The sequence below is a fragment of the Hipposideros armiger genome, unplaced genomic scaffold (genome assembly GCF_001890085.2).
Source record: "Hipposideros armiger isolate ML-2016 unplaced genomic scaffold, ASM189008v1 scaffold_142, whole genome shotgun sequence".
Classification (NCBI taxonomy): Eukaryota; Metazoa; Chordata; class Mammalia; order Chiroptera; family Hipposideridae; genus Hipposideros; species Hipposideros armiger.
Window position 1 is genome coordinate 672,363 of NW_017731492.1, and position 19,061 is coordinate 691,423.

The 19,061-nt window shown below is 34.4% G+C and overlaps 1 protein-coding gene across 5 annotated transcripts in view; it reads left to right on the top strand.

The window, feature by feature from the left end:
- The window catches only part of SPOCK3 (SPARC (osteonectin), cwcv and kazal like domains proteoglycan 3), a 363,483-nt gene that overhangs the window by 43,646 nt on the left and 300,776 nt on the right, over positions 1-19,061 (top strand). The gene's annotated exons all lie outside the window — the stretch shown is intronic.

Genomic DNA, 19,061 nt, shown 5'->3' on the forward strand with positions numbered 1-19,061 from the left:
TGCCATTTACTTCTAACTTCTTTTAAATATTCTTTTTAATATCAGGAATGAATCTTTTTTTATGTTTCTTCTGGCTTCAGAAAACGCCTCCTAATCTTGTTTTGTACATATATAAATGTCGGAGGGTTGGGTGCAGGGAACTGGGGATAATGTTAGTTCTAGCTTCATATAGTACTTAAGTGTGCATAATTCCTTTTCTGTTGGAAAAATGGCAGATAGCACAGTCAGTGGTTGTATTTGAGGGCTTGAAAATCCATCGTGAATTCAAAGTTGGTAACCAAGGGGAAAAAATAAGGTTGCCAGACTATGTGCAATGTGTTCTCTAGTAATTTGTTAAAGTTATTTAAAAAAAATGCTGGAATTTAATGAACTGTAACTTTGTACAGTGAGCTTATCCAGGGAATTATGAAATGGTAGATTAAAACAGGATTGATTATTTTAAAATGTTGGCATTATTTCATTAATTTAATAGGTCTTTATTGAGCATCTAATACAAATGTTCTAAAGATACCAGAGTGGACACAAGGAAAGGTATCATGACCTCATGCTACTTACATTCTAATGGGGAAAGACAAATATAAGTAAAATGACTATAACTTTGGTAGAGTACTACAATGAAGAAAAATGAAAAATGAAATGAATGAGAGGAAGAAGGTATGCCGTGTTGTATTGGGTGATCAAAAAAGGGGCCCTCTAAAAGTGCAAATTTTGAGTATAGCTTGGAAAAAAATGGAGGGAAGGAAGCTTATATATACTTAATTGAACAGGTTTTTAGTTAGAGGATAAAGCATATGAAAAAGCACTAAGTTGTGAGTCTGGAAATTTGAGTTACACCAAGAAGGCCTTTGTGGCTGGAACCATTGGATTTGAAGGCATCAATACAGGAGATAAAGTCAGAGTGCTTTGCACTTAACAGCTATATAACCTTTGGTGAATTCCTGAAATCGCCCCTGCCTCTGTTTCTTTGTCTGTAATATGGGGACTGAAATATAGGAAAGTAGCCCTGATTTGGGGACTGGTTTAGCACTGACTGCTAGGCCCTGGTATTCTCCTACTGAAAATTTCAAAATCTCAGAGAACATCAACATCAGACAAGGTCGTTCTGTGACCATCACACGGTGAGGTTAAACAAGATCAGTTGATAATTGTGTCTAAGTGCAGACAAAAGACAATGTCATTTTGTAAACCACGAAATTCTTGCTGACGTGAGTGACAGCTGCTTCATTAGCCTCCATGTAGTCTGTCCTTTTAAAAGACACTTAGCAATATACCGAATCATAGAATTATCCCTGCTTTCTGACAGAACCCAATCCAGAGTGAACCCACTTCTAAAATCCCCTTTACCAAAGTCTAAATCCACCCCTAAGTCCTTTCTGTCACTCTTCAAGATGCCCCACCCATCTCCATGGACCTACCTTGCTGCAACATGAACTGAACTCAACCTGTTCAACTACAGGTGTGTTTCCCTTGTGGTCTTTGACTGGTGGACACTGACAAGAAACAATAATAACAACAACAATAGAAACAAAGTTTTTATGAGGATAAAATTAATTAGTATGTGAAAAGCACTTAACATGGGTTGGTATGTTAAAAAAGAAAAAGTGCCACTAACCACCCATGTCTCATGTCCCTGATTCCTGGAAATTTGGAACTGGGCCCTTCCAGGTGCTTCACCTGAAGGCTTTTCATCTCTTTTGTGCCTCTTCTCTCAAACTGCTCAGGCCACAGATCAATAATTTCCTTGTCCCTCAGGGTCACAGAGATCCCATGAAAACTAGAGATTGGTTAAAATTGCCCCTTTAGTTTCTTAAAAATAGCAAACTATTTCACCTATTCAGTAGAGTTTAGTTGAAAATTGCCTTGTTAATACCACTATTTGGGATACCTTAAAAAAATAACACTCTGATCTACACAAATTCTTTCAGCAATTTGCAACATGATAGTGAAAAGATATAGTTTCCCCACTCAGTGCTGCTGCAAACTCATGTACAGCCCTTGTCGGCAGGGCTTGACAGGGCTCTGTCCTCATGGACCCCTTAGCTGGGTGTCCATGTGCAGTAGCCCTAATGACACTTTTGTAGAGGCTAAGGATGGCTTTGCCTTACACAGACAGTTTTGTTTCTATGCCATCCAATTTCAATCCAATTCTGTAAATCACACTCAATGCCCAGGTTCTGTTGGTCCATCTTTAGGAGACTTGACTGAAGATAAGATAATATTGATATCCAAGAATTAAAAGGATTGGAGGCATTATTTTATGTAAAAAGCAGTATATATATATATATATATATATATATATATATATATATATATGGTTATAGAGACATGTGGACAACAAAAAATGACATTTAATTATGTAATTTAGGAGGGTTTAGAGCAGAATAATGAATTGAATAACCATACAAAACTTACATCCTTAGATATAATGGGAATACTAAAGGTATCACATAATAAAGTGGCATGGAAGATTAAATGAGAATAAAAATGTTTAACTGAATGCTTTTGCATATTAATCACATCTGTGATAAGCAGCAAAATGGCTCCTGGAGTTGTTCATATCCTCATTCCTGGAACCCGTGCATATGTTACTTTACATGGCAAAAGAGGTTTGGCACATGAGATTAAGTATCTTCATATGGAGTGATTATCCTGATTTATCTTGTGGACACAATATAATCATGAGGTATATTATAAGAAGGAGGGGGTGGCTCAGAGTCAGAGAATGAGAGGCGGTGATGGAAGCAGAGGACAGAGCGATGAGGCAGTGAACCAAGGAAGGCCACCCTGCTGACACCATGACTTTAGTCTAGTGAGAGTTCTGACTTCTGGAACTGTCAGATATTAATTTGTATTGTTTAAGCCATTAAATTTATGATAATTGGTTACAGCAGCAATAAAACATTGATACAACTGGATAGCTTTATCATTATTAATATTATTGAATTAATTTGGTAGGTCTGTCATAACAAAGTACCACAAACCAAATGATTCAAACACATTTATTTTTTCACAGTTCTGGAGGCTAGAAGTCCAAAATCAAGGTGTTGGCAGTGCTGGTTCCTTCTGAGGGCTGTGCAGGAAGAATCTGTTTTGCTCTCTTTCCTTGGCATCTAGATAGCTATTTTCTCCCCTTGTTTCACATCATCTTCCCTCTTTCTGTGATTCTGTCTCCAAATTTACCCTTTTAGGAGGATGCTAGTCAGATCGGTTTATGATCCATCCACCCTAATGACCTCAATTTAAGCTGACTATTTCTGTAAAGATTCTGCCTTCAAATAAGTTCACACTCTGAGGTACTGGGGGTTTGGACTTTAACATATGAATTTGGCAGGGCGTGTGTTGGGGGCACAATCTATCCATAACAGTTGTGTGTATTTAAAATCCTAAAATATGAAATCTATGGTTGTACTTAGAAACAGAAAGTATCTAAGAATTATTTTAACCATACCTTTCCTTTGGCTAGGGTGGTTCTTTTAAAGGACCACATGTTTGGGGATGTGCCATGCTGTAGAGGTACTGTGACTTATTGGTTTAATAAGAAGAGGAGCCATTGATACTACCACTGGGATACAGCCAGAATTATGGGAAATGGCAATTTAATAGTTCTAAACACAACTCCCTTTTATAATTAGAGAGAATTTCCTTAGCAGTTCAAAAGTTAAGTTACTTATATTTTCTCATGAGGTTTGCCTAAGTATGCTGTTACTACATCATTTTGAGTATCCCCAATAATTCTGCAGGCGGTAAGCAAAAAAGCACATTTAATATAACAACTGGCAGCTGTATTCTCTGAGAGAAGAAGTAAATCATATTATATTTACCAGTGAAATTCGATGTTCATTAGATTTGTCCTAGATCAGTAGGGCTTAAAACTTCAAGGACTCTTTTGAGAATACGTATTTTTCAAAATGTGGTTTCTCACCAGAAGAGTGTGTGTGTGTGAGTGTGAGTGTGTGAGAGAACAGTTTGCATAAATATTATACCATTTGAAGGAGCTTTAAAGCTTATTAGCCCCCCAGGGCTCTTTCCTATAACCGTTTTTTTTGTTTTTTTTTTCTGAGGCAGTTTCTCCTGAAGGCCTCTTGTTTGCTTTAATTTCATCTCCAAATTGGGCATCTTTATCATCTCCTAGAGCCCCAGTTCCCATCCTGTATGCTCCAGCCTCACCTTCCTCCTATGGGTTTCGACTCAGCACTCACTACCTCATATTTGACCTCACTGGTTCTTGGAACTTCTCTGAATGCTACACTTCATAAGCTGCACTCCCCTTCTTTTCATTGTAGAGTATGGCAAATCAGTAACTGTAAATTCCTCTACATTTTGGTCAACTGTTGCCTAAGTTATCTGTTACTTTAGGGGACTTATTTGATTTTATTCCAGATTTTAGGGTATACTTTGTAGTATATTTATAAGTAGTTTTGCTCATACTTAGTCCCCCAAAATAGAATGTATCTTTAAAATGCATTTTTTTTCAGATGTAGTGTCACATGTGTTACTATATTAAGTTCTACACTTTCTGTTAACCTTTAAAAAATATTATGATTTTAAAGGAAAATTTGCAATAAAATTGCTATTTGCTGTATGAATAAAACCATTCATGAGTAATAGGAATGCCATATTGGAAAAGTCATACACAAATACAGCATCAGATATCATATAATTGTATGTTTCATTTGGACTGACTATTCTATTGTGTTCTTTCATAAAGAAGCCATAAATGAAGTGTTATTGTTTTTATCTCTAGAGCTATTAAAAGCAGTAGCAAATGTTAAAAACCAGGAGGAAAATCTTCCATCGAAAAACTTAACTTGAAATGACTTATGTTGCATACTGCTTTGTTCCAGCTGTTACTGCTGTGTGAAATGTCTGGTTTATCTCCTTTCTTCAAGATGTAGTTCTATCCATGAAGTATTTCCTGAACCGCTCCATCCAGCATGGTTCTGTGAATCTAAGAGTGTTTCTGTCTCAGCAATAATCACATTAGGTTATAATCACTAATTGCCTGTCTCTCTCTTCTCTCTCTCCTTTTTATCAGCCTCTCTCACTGTAATCAGATCCTTGAAGTGAAACATGGTTATTGTTTGTATCTCCAGAACCTAGCACAGTGCCCTGTGCTTAGTAGGCATTCAATAAATGACTGTTAAGTTAAAAGGAAGCTTAAGCCATTAAAGAAATAATTGGGGCAGGGGTTGGCATACTCTTAATATTAAAACAGATTTTTCTTTTTGACATTGTCACTGTTGAATCATTTTAGTAGGCTACATGAAGAAATTCAGTAACAGCATCTAATACGTATCTTTACATTCCAAGCACTGGCTATGTGTGTGTGTGTGTGTGGGGGGGAACCCTTCTTTCAGAAAATTTACGATGTATTATGATATATAGGCTTAAAGTACCAGAAAGAGAAGTTTCAAAATGCAAAGGAGCTTAAAAATATGTAAGGTGATATTATGCAAGCTATTTACATATATATTGAGAAGCTGTAATATCAATGATTGGACCCATTGTAACAGAAGAACAAAAAATAATAAAAAGTAAAACTTTAGATATATGTCAGTTTTTGTAGCAAGATCAAATGGAGTGTCACTTCTGTGTAGACAAAGTGGTTATGTGCACCCATTCCCCGTCTTTCATCCTTGTAAATTAAAACAGGAAGTCACAGGCCAGCCAAGAGGCTCATTGGTTAAGAGTTGGCTTGGGAGCATGAGCTCTGAGCAGCAGTGCCACCAGTTCAGATCCCACATGGGCTGGTGACACTGCGCCCTCTACAGATAAGATGGTGAACAACAGTTCCACCTGGAGCTGGGCTGGCAATGGCATAGGCTGCAGTGGGGCTGCCATGAGCTACGTGAGCCGCCATGAGCAGCCATCCAATGGCCAGCGACCGATCTGCCTCAGCCGGGAAGAGCGCAATGATGCTGCCAACATGGGCCAGTGAAGCGACAGCCTCCACAACTAGACTGAAGAACAAAAGAACAGCAACTTGCCTGTTCCCCTTCCCCGATTCCTCAGTGCTGTTCCCTACCTCAATTTCCCAATAAAATCTAAAAGAAAACCCCCCAAAAAACAAAAACAAACAAACAAAAAACAACAACCCCCCCCAGGAAGTCACAAAAATATAACTCAAGGCAAGTAAAACATAAATATGGACTACACCCGTATTTGGATTTGCAATATTTGGATGGCAAATATTATACCTGATGCTAATGAATGATAGAAAAGGAAGACATTCTATTTGCATATGGGTCTCCAAATTGCCAGCCAAATTCATGTAAAGAATATAGAAAAAAAAAATAGACAAGGACCAATTTCTGTGATGAATTTTGTCATATTTTAAATTTTTAGTACATGAAAAAACACTTAAAACTAACTTAGTTTTGAAAAAGTATAACCTCTGAAATCTTGCAAAATTCCCTGAAACCTTTTAAGTTAATCAGAGATGTTTTTCCAAAATGAATTGCCTGCATGGGCTCAGATATACCGGGGATGCCAAAAAAAATGTATACACATGACTTGTATTTATCTTTTGTTATCAATATACATTGAGTATTATAATTTTAAAACAGATTTTTCCTTTCTTACAATGTGTATACATTTTTTTGGCACCTTCTGCATACACACATGTTTACATGCATGTATAAATATGTGTGTGTATTTATATATATATATATAAATACAAGTACATTTATGTGTATATATTTAAAACCTGTGTTCTAAATTATAACTGTTTGTTTATTTATTTATTTATTTATTTATTTATTTATTTATTTATTTATTTATTTATTTTCACCCACTCCACCACCCCTCTCTCATTTGGCAACCATCAGTTTGTTTTCTTTGTCTATGTGACAGTTTCTGTTTTTTTAATTCATTTGTTGTTTAGATTCCACAAATAAGTGAAATCGTACAGTATTTGTCTTTCTCTGACTTATTTAGCATAATACCTTCATTGTCCATCCATGTTGTGGCAAATGGCATGATTTCATTTTTCTTTTTTATGGCTCAGTAATATTCCATTATACACCCACCTACCCACCTACCCATCCACCCATCCACCCACCCACCACATCTTTTTTATCTGTTCATCCATCGGTGAACACCTTGGTTGCTTTCATATCTTGGCTGTTGTAAATAATGCTGCAGTGGTCATAGGGGTACATATGTTTTTTGAATTAGTGTTTTGAATTTCTTTGTATAAATACCCAGAAGTGGAATTGCTGGTTCATATGGTAGTTCTATTTTTAATTTTTTGAGGAACCTCCATACTGTTTTCCATAGTCACTGAACCAATTTACAATCCCACCAACAGTGTGAGAGGGTTCCCTTTTCTTCACATCCTTACCAGCACTTGTAATTTTTAACTTTTTGATAATAGTCATTCTAACAGGTGTGAGGTGGCATCTCATTGTAGTTTTTATTTATTTATTTATTTATTTTTTATTGTTAGTTTCAGGTGTACAGAACAATGCAATAGTTACCCTTTTCACCCTCACCAGGTAACAACCCCCCTCCCCCCATCTATTGCCCTCCCACCCCCGATATCATGTTTATCTATTACAATTCCATTGAATCCGTTCCCGCTCTCTACTCCATGTCCCGAGACTATATGTATATATAATTATAGTTGACATACAGTATTATTCAACATCAGTTTCAGAAATATAATGTGGTGGTCAGGCCTCTACATCGACTATGAAGTGGACTCCCCAAAAGGACATGGGTCCATATGGCCCCCTAAAAAATACTTACAACATTATTGATTATATTCCTCGGACTGTCTTTTTCTATCCCTGAGGCCATATTACAATTACCAATTTGTATTATCTCATCCCTTCCCCTTCTCCTTCATCCCCACACCCTCCCAACTAACAACCCTCAGTTCTTCCTCTGTGTCTCTGAGACTATCTCCATCCACTTCTCCCATCCATTCAGTTCCTTAGAATCCTTGTAGTTTTGATTTGCAATTCCCTGGTGATTAGTGTTGAACATCTTTTCATTTGTCTGTTGGCCGTCTATATGTTTTTTTTTAATATATATGTCCATTTAATTCCTCTATCCATTTTTAGATTGGATTGTTTCCTTTTTTTTTGATGTTGAATTGTATGAATTCCTTTTATATTTTGAACATTAAACCCCTTATTGGATATTTCATTTGTGAATATCTTCTCCATTCAGTAGGTAGTCTTTCAATTTGTTGATGGTTTTCTTCACTGCAGAAACTTTTTAGTTTAATATAGTACAATTTGTTTTTGCTTTGTCTTGTCTAGGAGACATATCTAAGAAGATATTGCTAAGACCAATGTCGAAAGTTTACTGCCTATGTTTTCTTCTAGTTTTATGGTTTCAGGTCTTACATTCAAGTCTTTAATCCATTTTGAGTTTTTCTGAATACGAGTGTGGTGCCAGACAGTGGTCCAGTTTGATTTTCTTGCATGTATCTGTCCAGTTTTCCCAATGCTACTTATTGAAGAGTGTGCCATTTCTACATTTTATACCCTTGTCTCCTTTGTCATATATTAATTAACCATATAAGTGTGAGTTTATTTATGGGCTCTCTATTCTGTTTCAATGATCTGTATGAATGCTTTCATGCCAGTAAATTGCAACGAATTTGAAAAAAAGTCTTCCTAGGCATAACTTGAGTATAATATAAATTAACTGATATAACTCATTTAGCCAAATTGGAGAAAGCTAGCTTGAAATTTCTTGTGTGTTTTAGGAAATATATCTTTTACATCAATGGAAAGCAATTTGAACTATACGAAGGAAAGAATAATTATTAGGAATCCTATTTCAAAAAATATGTATGAATGGTTAGTTGTCATGTACATAAACACCAGATTGATCGGCTTCTGCTTTCAGTGAAGAGGCATTATTTTAGGAAGTGGATATTTCTTAATTGGGTAAGCTTTACCCTGAAAAATAATATTTGATAATTACTGGCAAATCACCAAAGTAAAATTCAATGTAGTCTCAGTCAGACTAGTGACATATATTGAATCACTTGAATTTATAAAAATTGCCTGGTGAGGAAATGCTGATTATGAACTTTGGTTATAATTTTGGGTTACGAATACTGATTTGTAAACACAGCATATGTACTCTGTCTCCTCTGTCTTGCTGTCACTGTAAATCTCTTGGTGTCTCTCTCCACCGACCACTGTTTTAGAGGTTCCGGACAGGACTGCACAGACTTCCCTGCTTTGGAGACTTGCCACAGGAGCGAGTTTATGCTATGCTATGTTTTTCCCTTTCTTTTCCTAACCCACTTAAATTTACTTCATTTTGATACCTTCTTAAATCTACAGCAGCCTCTGTATTTCTCTTCCTGTCACCTCATCTAGTCTATTGCTTTTTAAGTTATCAGGGGGAAATATCCTTCTTTTCTACTTCTTGATTTTCATTCTTTAAAAATTATTTTTTGATCTTTCTATTTATCCCTTTTTTGGTTTCATATACAGAGAACAGAAATCGACCAGATCATGAAAGGAATACCTGATAAGACAGAGATACTGTCATCTTAAAGAAAAATGTCAGAGATTTCTTTTTTTTTTGAATTTTTATAAGTTTATTTGAGCCAAATTGATTACATGCCAGGAAGCAAAAATTCAGGTACTCCCAAGAAATGTCAGAGATTTTAATGCAAAATTAGATATTACTCCAAAATAGTATCATTAACTTTTAAAGTACAGTAAAACCTTGGATTGCGAGTAACGTGGTTTGCGAGTGTTCTGCAATACGAGCAAATATTTCTTAATACATTTTAACTTGGTAAACGAGCAATGTCTTGCAATACGAGTAGTTTGTTTCCAGAATGAATTATTCTCGCAAACCAAGTGCATTTTAATGTGGTAAATGAGCCATGTCTTGCAATATAAACAGTTTGTGTCTGAAACGAATTATGCTCGCAAAGCAAGGTATTGCTGTATTCTGAAATTCTTAGAATCAGCTTTTGGATTGCCTTTCCCTGTCTCTTCCTTTTTTCTCTACTTAAATCAATGTTGCTTTCTCAAGCACACAAACATTTAAGAGAAAATATGAGCTGTTGTCATTTGGGTAATGAGCACATTATTATATTATTAGCTATTTTATTGTAAATATTAATATTTCCACTGAATGAAAGTCCTGATTAAGCCATTGATAATCAGCTAAAATAAAGACCTGATTAAGCCATTGGTGATTAACTGAAGCACCTTTCGTGCATATTTTTCCCCATTGGGAAAGTGGGCTATAAGCTTGATATGCGTACTTTAAAAACACTTTTGGAAGCCAACCTGCTTTCTGTTTGGACAAATCTTTATCATTTTAGTCTTTTAATGATGAACAGAGTACTTCATGCTTTTGAATAGATGCAGTTTTATAAAATTTTATATTTTCTGTTTTTATTCACTTACATGCATTCTGCAGACTTTATAACTGATGATTTGAATAAAAATAATTTGAATTAAAAAAAATGAGCTCTTCCCAATCTTATCTATTTAAGAAGTCAGAGTTTTATTTATGCCAAAAATATTTTAACTGAGAAACCTGGGAACTGGGTGAGTTGGTCTATCGAATCATCTGTTCTCAATATAGTTAAAAGAATACTTGGGAGTTACTCTCTCGTTGGTAATGTCTACTTCTTTGTTTCTTGCAACTGACTCTTTTTGTCCTCTTCCTCTTATCACACTTGCCTTTCTTTTGAAATCATGAACCCTTAGAGCTGACTTGATTTTTGTCATCTATGAGTCAGCTCCCTGTACTGTCTTTTGGGTTTCTAAACCAGGAAGTAGAATCATCCAAAGCTGAAACTCAGAAGAGCTTCAGTGGTTGGAATTGGACCCGTCTTCTCTTTTGGGCTCCCAGCTACTCCACATTGTGAATGAAACGTTATGTTCTTTCTGGTATTTTCTGGTTTCAGATAACTGAGTCTTATTATTTTTTTATATCAAGTTTTCTGATAAGAAGATAAACTTATAAAATAGAGACCAATGTTTTAAATCTGCTCAAAGCTAAAGTGCTGAAATTCAAATATAAGCTCTGCCACTTTCTAGCTGTGTGACATTAGTGAGATATTAGTTGCGAGTACCTCAGTCTTCTCATCAGCTAAATTGGAATAATGAGAGAATCACAAAGAGGATTTAATGAGTTAACAAATGTAAAGTGCTTAGATCACTGACTGACTGTTAAATGGAAATTGCTCTGTAAATGTTAGCTCTCCGCATTATCTCAACTTGAAAAAAAGTATGAGTGTACAGTAACATTTGTTCAATGAATGAATGACTGAATGAGCAAAGTATCACCTCTGTAGGCCTCGAAACACCTGGTGCATTTTTAAACTTTCTCTTTGAGTTACTTAAAGATATCAGACATTCAAAAACTGTTTTAAAGCTTGTAAAAGTCAGGTAATTTATTCTGGCATTTTAAATTAGATAATTTCCCTTGTTTATATTTACAGTAGTGAGACGGTAGCTTTCAAAAATGGTACAAACATTAGAAATGACTAGTCCTTTGAATTGAATTTCAGCAATTTTAGTAGTATTTTACTACTATTATATATATTGCCATTTAACATTATTCATGCATGTCTCCAACGGAACAATGCGGGCATCCCCTGAACTGCCAGTTTCCACACATTATATGTTTACTAGCAAATTAAATCTAGTCTCTATCACTTGATATAAAAATAAATGTTCCCTGTATATATTCATTTCCTTCAATGAATTGTTCAAATCAAATCACATGATTTTATGTTTATTAGTTGGACTCCATTTAATCCTCTTGCACCTTTTCACTCTACAGATCCTCTATAATAGAAACTGGGCTTTCATATTTGTGTAGCCCAAATTCTTGCACAAAAAAATAACTAATTATTTTGATTTTGTGCTCTCCTCCCCATAATGGTGGGGCATCCCATACCCTCTAAGTCGATGATTTATCACAGTTTTCCAAAACCATTTTTACAGGCAGATGAAGTTTCACTCAAGATAATTATATTGAATTGCAAGGCACATGCAGAAATAAGTCCCTGCTTTCAAATCATATCTGCTAATTAGGACTTGCTCATGGCAGCTGATGAAAGAGGAATGTTGCTAAAAAAAAGTCACCTCTGTTTGTACTACAAAACTCAGTCAGCTCTCACAATGGCAGAGACTGCACCTCTGAAATCCCACTCATTTCAAAATCACTTATAAAAAATCAAGTTTCAATACCGTGAATATTATTTATTGTATATTCTGAATTGGTTGATGATACATTATATTTATTTTTAATTTAACTGTATCCTCCTTAATCAAGAAAGATATAGAAAAGAGTACTAAATGTCAAGTGGAATTTGCATTGTAGGGGGAGAGAGAGGAATGTTACTTTCAGTTCAGGTTGGTTAAGAAAGGAAGGAAGGAAGGAAGGAAGGAGAAGGAAGGACAAGGAAGGAGAAGGAAAGAAGGAAAGAAGGAAGGAAGGAAGGAAAAAGAAATGAGATGTCATGTGAGGATATTCTCACATGACATTTTATGGGAATGTCTCACAAACTCATGAAATTTTATTTTTTCCTGGTTCTTCAAAAACATTTACATGGAACCCCATCACATATTCATTTCACTATGAAAATTTTTAGTCTGTTTCTCGTGGTTCAAATTTTTGGGAAATTCTCAGAACAGGCTTGCTTTATACTGTATTCCACTATGGAGCCATGGTATAAGACATTACCATTTTCAAAATCCCCTGCATACCATTTTTAACAGTTTTCAAAAGAAATATGTAAACCACTGTTCTCCTGCTGAGGAGTGAAATGAATAAGTGGTGGGCTGCATTTCAACAGACCATTTACCTTGCATTGTCATAAATATTAGCTGTCTGACAGGACACGATTAGCTAGTCCACAGGAAACTAATTGCTGAAAAGGCTTACAGGTGCTTTTATAACTAGAGTTATAAGAATGCAGAAAACTGACAGTAAGAGCACATGAACTCTTGACAGCCTGGTAAGAAATTCATCGTTTTTCTACTCTTGAGAGATGAATTGTAGTACCAGTGTCACTGACAGATCAGTTTACCTTTTAGTGTGAAACAATGGCAGGGTTGTAGGCTGTCACACACTTCAGCAAGTAAGAAAAATGGTTTAACCTTGAGGTACAGTTGAAAAGAATTGCGCCAGATGGATTCTGTGGAACACTCAGTTATGTTTTAATTTCTTAGAATTTAATAGGCATTGACTTCTTAATATAAAAAGACATTTCATCTGAAATATCCTATTTTTGTCTAGGCAATATTAAAATAGTGGAAATATTAAGTTCTCTAAAATAACAAAGGAAATAGACATTTTGGATCTGGTAAAATTCAAGTTTTATAACAGTCTCTCTTTTTTTTTCCCCTCAAATTTTCTTTCTTCCTAAAATTCCCATTGAATGTGGGTTATGAATTACTTTGTTTTCTATGGTTATCTCTTTTGAATAATAATTTGCCTTTTCTCTTAGAATTCATTGTCTTTTTAGTTAAGTTGGCAGTTAAACCATGAAATTTTTTATAAATCAGTTTCTGGAATTCATTGTTTTTACTCTTTCGCTTTCATTGGTTTTGATAATGATGCCAATTATTGGATGAACATAACAACAGAAAATTTAGTCTTTCTCTGTTCCCCTCAATGCTGTGAATCTCAATGAAGGGAGAGTTTCCTGACCTTGTCTCTAATAGATCTTACTCCCTTTGTCCACAGGTGTCCTCTCAGCATGATACAATCTCTATTCACTGACATTCCTTTGGGTTTTTCTTGAATCTCTGATGATTGCCACTTGTGTGCATTTTTTTTTATTTATAATATTTTGTTATGTTCAACCTACCTCCCTCACAGTACGCACTTCATTAGAAAGTCTTTTCTGATTGGTGTTTATAGTCTTAAATATCGCTTATGTATTCATTTTATCCTTCAGTCTATATATCTACTTTCTAGAAATTAAGTTAAATTTAACATGGGAAGAATATTAACTTTATTTTGTTTCAAATTTGTGTTCCTGATAAATCCCAGTTAACCTCATTAATTCATGGAATTCACATTTTTTTCTCAAATCCTTATTATACAGACTTAGGATAAATCAATCATTTTAAAAGTTAGAGCAATACAGTTGAATTACTTATAAAACCACATGGTTTTTGTGTATATGTGGATATGCTGAAATATTCTGTTGGTTAGAATGTTAATTGTTCCCAATGATGCAAAAAACAAGTCTGTTGTTTTGGTATAGAATTAGTTCATTATCACAGTACAGCAAGTTGCTATTTCCCAATCCCAGTGGAGCACTGGACTGTTCTTGTTTGGACAAGACTGAATAGTCCTATTATTTCTAAGATTAATATTCTGAAGAAAATTAGATCTACAAAATTTAACTTCAACTCCAATGATCTTACTTTTTATTCCAAGACCTCAAATAAACTTGTAAGATTTCTTCATATGTCTAGTTTTCTTAATAGAATAAATGATGACTTCTTTTCTTATAGACACTTGGTAAGCTATAAAATAATTTACATCATGTAAAAACATCATTAACTCTTGTTAGAACACCTAGGTTATCTTCATATTTGAGGCTTAGGTTCTTTCTGGATCATATTGACTTGAATGTTATGTATTTTCCAGTTGAGTGAATATCAGCTATTTTGCTGATCAAGATAATCTAGTATAAGGGACATGTGGTTATATAATAACATTTTCTCATATTTAGCATGGTATAACCTAAAATTTAGGCTTGTCAAAAAAAGTCTACCTCTTAATTGCAAGATTCAGCTCAACTAGTACAAAAATTGTATTTAAATAAAAAGTATATTTTGTATACTGTTCTTGAGAATTTAATGTATCATGATTATTGTATGAAGATAGTACATATTCATATTTGATTATAAAAATTACCCTTACATTTAAAGCCTTTAAAAAAATTCTAGAGTAAATGCCATCGGCATTTATTGAACATTTGCCATGAGGTAATGGACTCCGAATGCCATGGTTTTATCCTAGCTCCAGCCCAGCTTTCTAGCATGTGACCTTGGGCAAGTGACCTTCATCTCTCTCTAAATCTCTTTCTCCATTTTTTTTTTTTTTTTTTTAGCTGAGCCATCCTGCCACCCGTTGGCAGCGGCTCAGCTCAGGCCCAACTCAAACCGCTGTTGCTCAGAGCTCAAAACTTTTGAGCGAACTCAACCAACTGAGCCACTCAGCTGGCCCTCTCCGTTTTTTTAGAGGAATGTAATGATATAAAAATACGTACCTTAGAGCAGTGCTGTGCAGTAGACTCACAGTGGAGATATTCTTTATTTTGTGCTGTTTAATACAGTAGTTGCTAGAGGCATGTGACTCTTGAGCACCTGAAATATGATTGGGGTGACTGAGAAGCGAATTTTTAGTTTTAATCATTTTAAATTTGCACAGCCACATGGAGCTAGTGACTATCATGTTGGATTCCCAGACTTGGAGGGTTGTTGTTTAGTTGTTAAGTGAAACAATACATGGGTAGTGCTTCACATTATGCCCAGCATATATTATTATTATTATTATTATTATTATTATTATTATTATAATTATCATGGTACACACAGGGTTACACATGTGTTTAACAAACATTATTTCTTTTCATAAAGCAATCATGTGAAATAGCCATTTCTTTTCATATGACAAAACCAACATTTGGTTGGATTAAATAATTTATCTTAGATTGTGAAGGATCTAGAGTTCAGACCAAGCATTGATGGCTGACATGACCGCTATTCATGCAAGCTTCCATGTTTTTGCTAACACATATCATCTTTGTGTATGTTTCCTATTCAAGTCCAACTAACCTATTCACTTTTTAAAAATTTTGTCTATAGCCATGTGTATATTAGCATTTTTCTGGCTGAAGATCTCTTCCTTCCAATATGCATAAGTGGATATTTTATCTTTATTGAGCACCTCTTAGTGGGGAAAAAATCGATAATAAACAAGAGTATTTTGATGACCTTTTACCTTAATTTTATTTTTTCAAACGTCCTAGGTGATATCTACCTTTATTAAATATTCGGAAAATAAATTCAGGGGCAAATAATTGACAATACATGTAGATACAATCTTACTATCCATTTTGTTTCTGCTACACGTTTTCAAGGAAATGGAATTTATTTGAATTGAATTATGTGACAAATAGAATAGTCTTTGGTTTTTGTTAATAACTATTACACATCACATTCTGAAAGAAAATCACCCTAAAGTTGCTTCATATTTTAGAAATTCTCAGAAGTTATTTACTTGGTTCAAGATAGAATAGTAGCCTGGTAAGTAGAGTGATTTCCCTGTGATCGTTTAATAACACATCCTGACAAAACTCAACTACACATCACAATGAAAACAAGATGTGTGATAGCTTGTTGCTGACAACACCCACTGCATTTCTTACAACTGTGTATGTACATTCTCATTTGTTGGCCTTGCTTGATATTTTGTTTCAACATCTTTTTCAATTATGGAGAAGTATTTTTAAACAACTGTGGGTAAAAACATGACAGAGACCATTCTTGGAGGTGTTGACATGATGAGGGCTCTCTATCTCTGAAAACTAAATCTAGTACTTTGTGAAACTTTTCAATGCACTGGAATTTAGGTGACACAAAAGAATAAAGGTAGAATGAATTATAGATGTCCCTGTATTTGAAGAGCTATCAGGGAAAACAAAACTAAACTTTTACATATGTATATATTTTTCCAAGATAGTTACACTAGGGAAACTTTCTCCAGTGTGCTTTTCAGAACTGGAGATCAGTAGTATGTGTACTGATGTTGCATAAAAAGGGTAAAAAAAAAAATCTATTGAATAGCTGTTTATTGTGAGATTTTTATAAATCCCTTCACTATGTGAAAGTGCTTGGCAAATATCCAGGAAGAGGGATATAAACTATGTGACATTTCCAAAACATTAATACCAGAAACACCACCCTTCCATTTATTTTTTATTTCTGCTGATTAACCTATTGTTATTAAAAGTTTAGAATTTTATGAGTGTGTAAATGGCCAGAGACATCTCAAAAACTGTTTTCAAATTTTATTCCTTTGCATGGGTACAATTTAACAACAAGAATCTGAAATCGCTTTAGATTTTTATTTGCTTCATGTTTTAATTCCCCATTTACCCAAGTCATGATAAATCATGGTGCTTAACATTTATCAACTTTGGGAAATCTCATCTATCAGTGTTTGTCTGGCTCTTGCTCTTAAAGAAGTAATAGCTAACTAAGCTTTGTAATTTTGGATTTCCACCCTCTTTCTACTTCTATCACTGTTTCATGTTATATTTTATAAGTTGTTACAGCAGAACTTGAACCAAGCTACAAATGGATTTTGAAGGAGTGATTCTAGAAATTATATTTTGTCTACCACCACTATCCTCCCAGACCAATGCAGTGACAAATCTTTGTAAATGATTCTTGTGTTAGGGATTCTGCTTTTACTCTCATGATCTCAGAATAAGATACAGTACCATGATGTTTGTTTAAAACTGCAAAACATATTCAATGAGCATGAAACTAGTGTTTGGCCAAATTCCAGTCCAAGTATTATATTTTCCTTCCCTAAATCTTAGCTTATAATTTTCATTCTTGAATTGTAGAAGAACCCTAACAATTGTGATCATTTAAGTCTATGTTTCAATTTAAGCTCTTTAAATGATTTAGATGGGATGCTCTTGGTGCTGTAAATGCTTAAAAAAATATTTGCTCCGTTGGTCATGTATTAAGGCATGCTTCTCAGTTCTTTTAAAGGGAATAGGAATGTTATGCAGACATGAGTAAGTTATATAATTTTATTTTCCAGGTTCTTTGCTTTCATTATCATTTTACTTTTAACAAAATGTTATATTTTACATTCTTTATAATTAAAAGAACACTTTTACATCTCATATTTTTTTTTCTCTATCAAGTTGCCATTGCTTATGTTCTCACTTGTCTGAACTATAAAAAGGGGCTAAAGCACTGTATGATTAACAACACCCATTCTGCAAGCATCTGTTCCTGATGCAGAGGAAGTCAAGCCTCACATGTGTATGTATAAGTGCAGATATTTCTTAAGTTGTTACTATAAATGGGGGATGATTTAGAAGAAGAGAGTTCTAAGTTACGAACTTCATGTGTTTTTAGGGATTGAAATTGCAAACGAGCCAGGGTTGCCGTAATTGCCTTCTGATACTCATTAACTACCTTTCTCTATCTGCGCCGTCCAGTATGGAGGCTATTGAGAACTTGAAATGTGTTATACAGATTAAGATTATGCTGTAAATATAAAATAGAAAATGAATTTTCAAGACAGTGCTAAAATTAATATAAAATATATAAATTCTTACATTAAATGTTATGATATTTCAAATATATTGGATTAAGTACAATATATTATTAAAATTCATTTCACCGGTTTTACTTTTTATATATTGCTACTAGAAAATACAAAATTGCATATGTGACTCATATAATGTTTCTACTAGATAGAGATGCTGTCTATCTTCCAAGTATTGTAGTCAATAGTCTTCTCTTTGCCATTGTAGCTTAATTTTTTGATGTTTTCAAGCCTTTTATATTTGCTTGTTAACAAAGTTTCCATTGAATACCTCCTGACCAATGATTTTAAATTTATTCTGTGAAAGTGGTGAAAAGTGAATTAAAGTATGTCCTAGGAGTTTTGCACTTCTATGAGTTGAAATGTGATAGATTTTTGGTTGTTTTACATGGCAGTTTTCATTATATCTTGTGTTATGTTTTATTTCAAGTTAGAATGCCAGTTAAAACACTTGGAAATACTGCTTTGTTTTATGTTATGCATTTTAAAGGACTAGCTACATGATGAAATCGTAGAATAAATTCCATAATATTACCAGACATACCATGTAATTTCCTGTTAGGAAGGGAATAGACATGTATGTATGGATGATTTACACAGGTATTAGGTTAAAATAATTTCAAGGCAAAACATTAGGATAATTGAACAGTGTTTTTCCTCCCATCACGAGAACTACCAAGTGCAAAGAAAGTAAGAGAGATTGGAAAGCACATTATTGTCTCTACTTTGCTAGATGCTAGTAA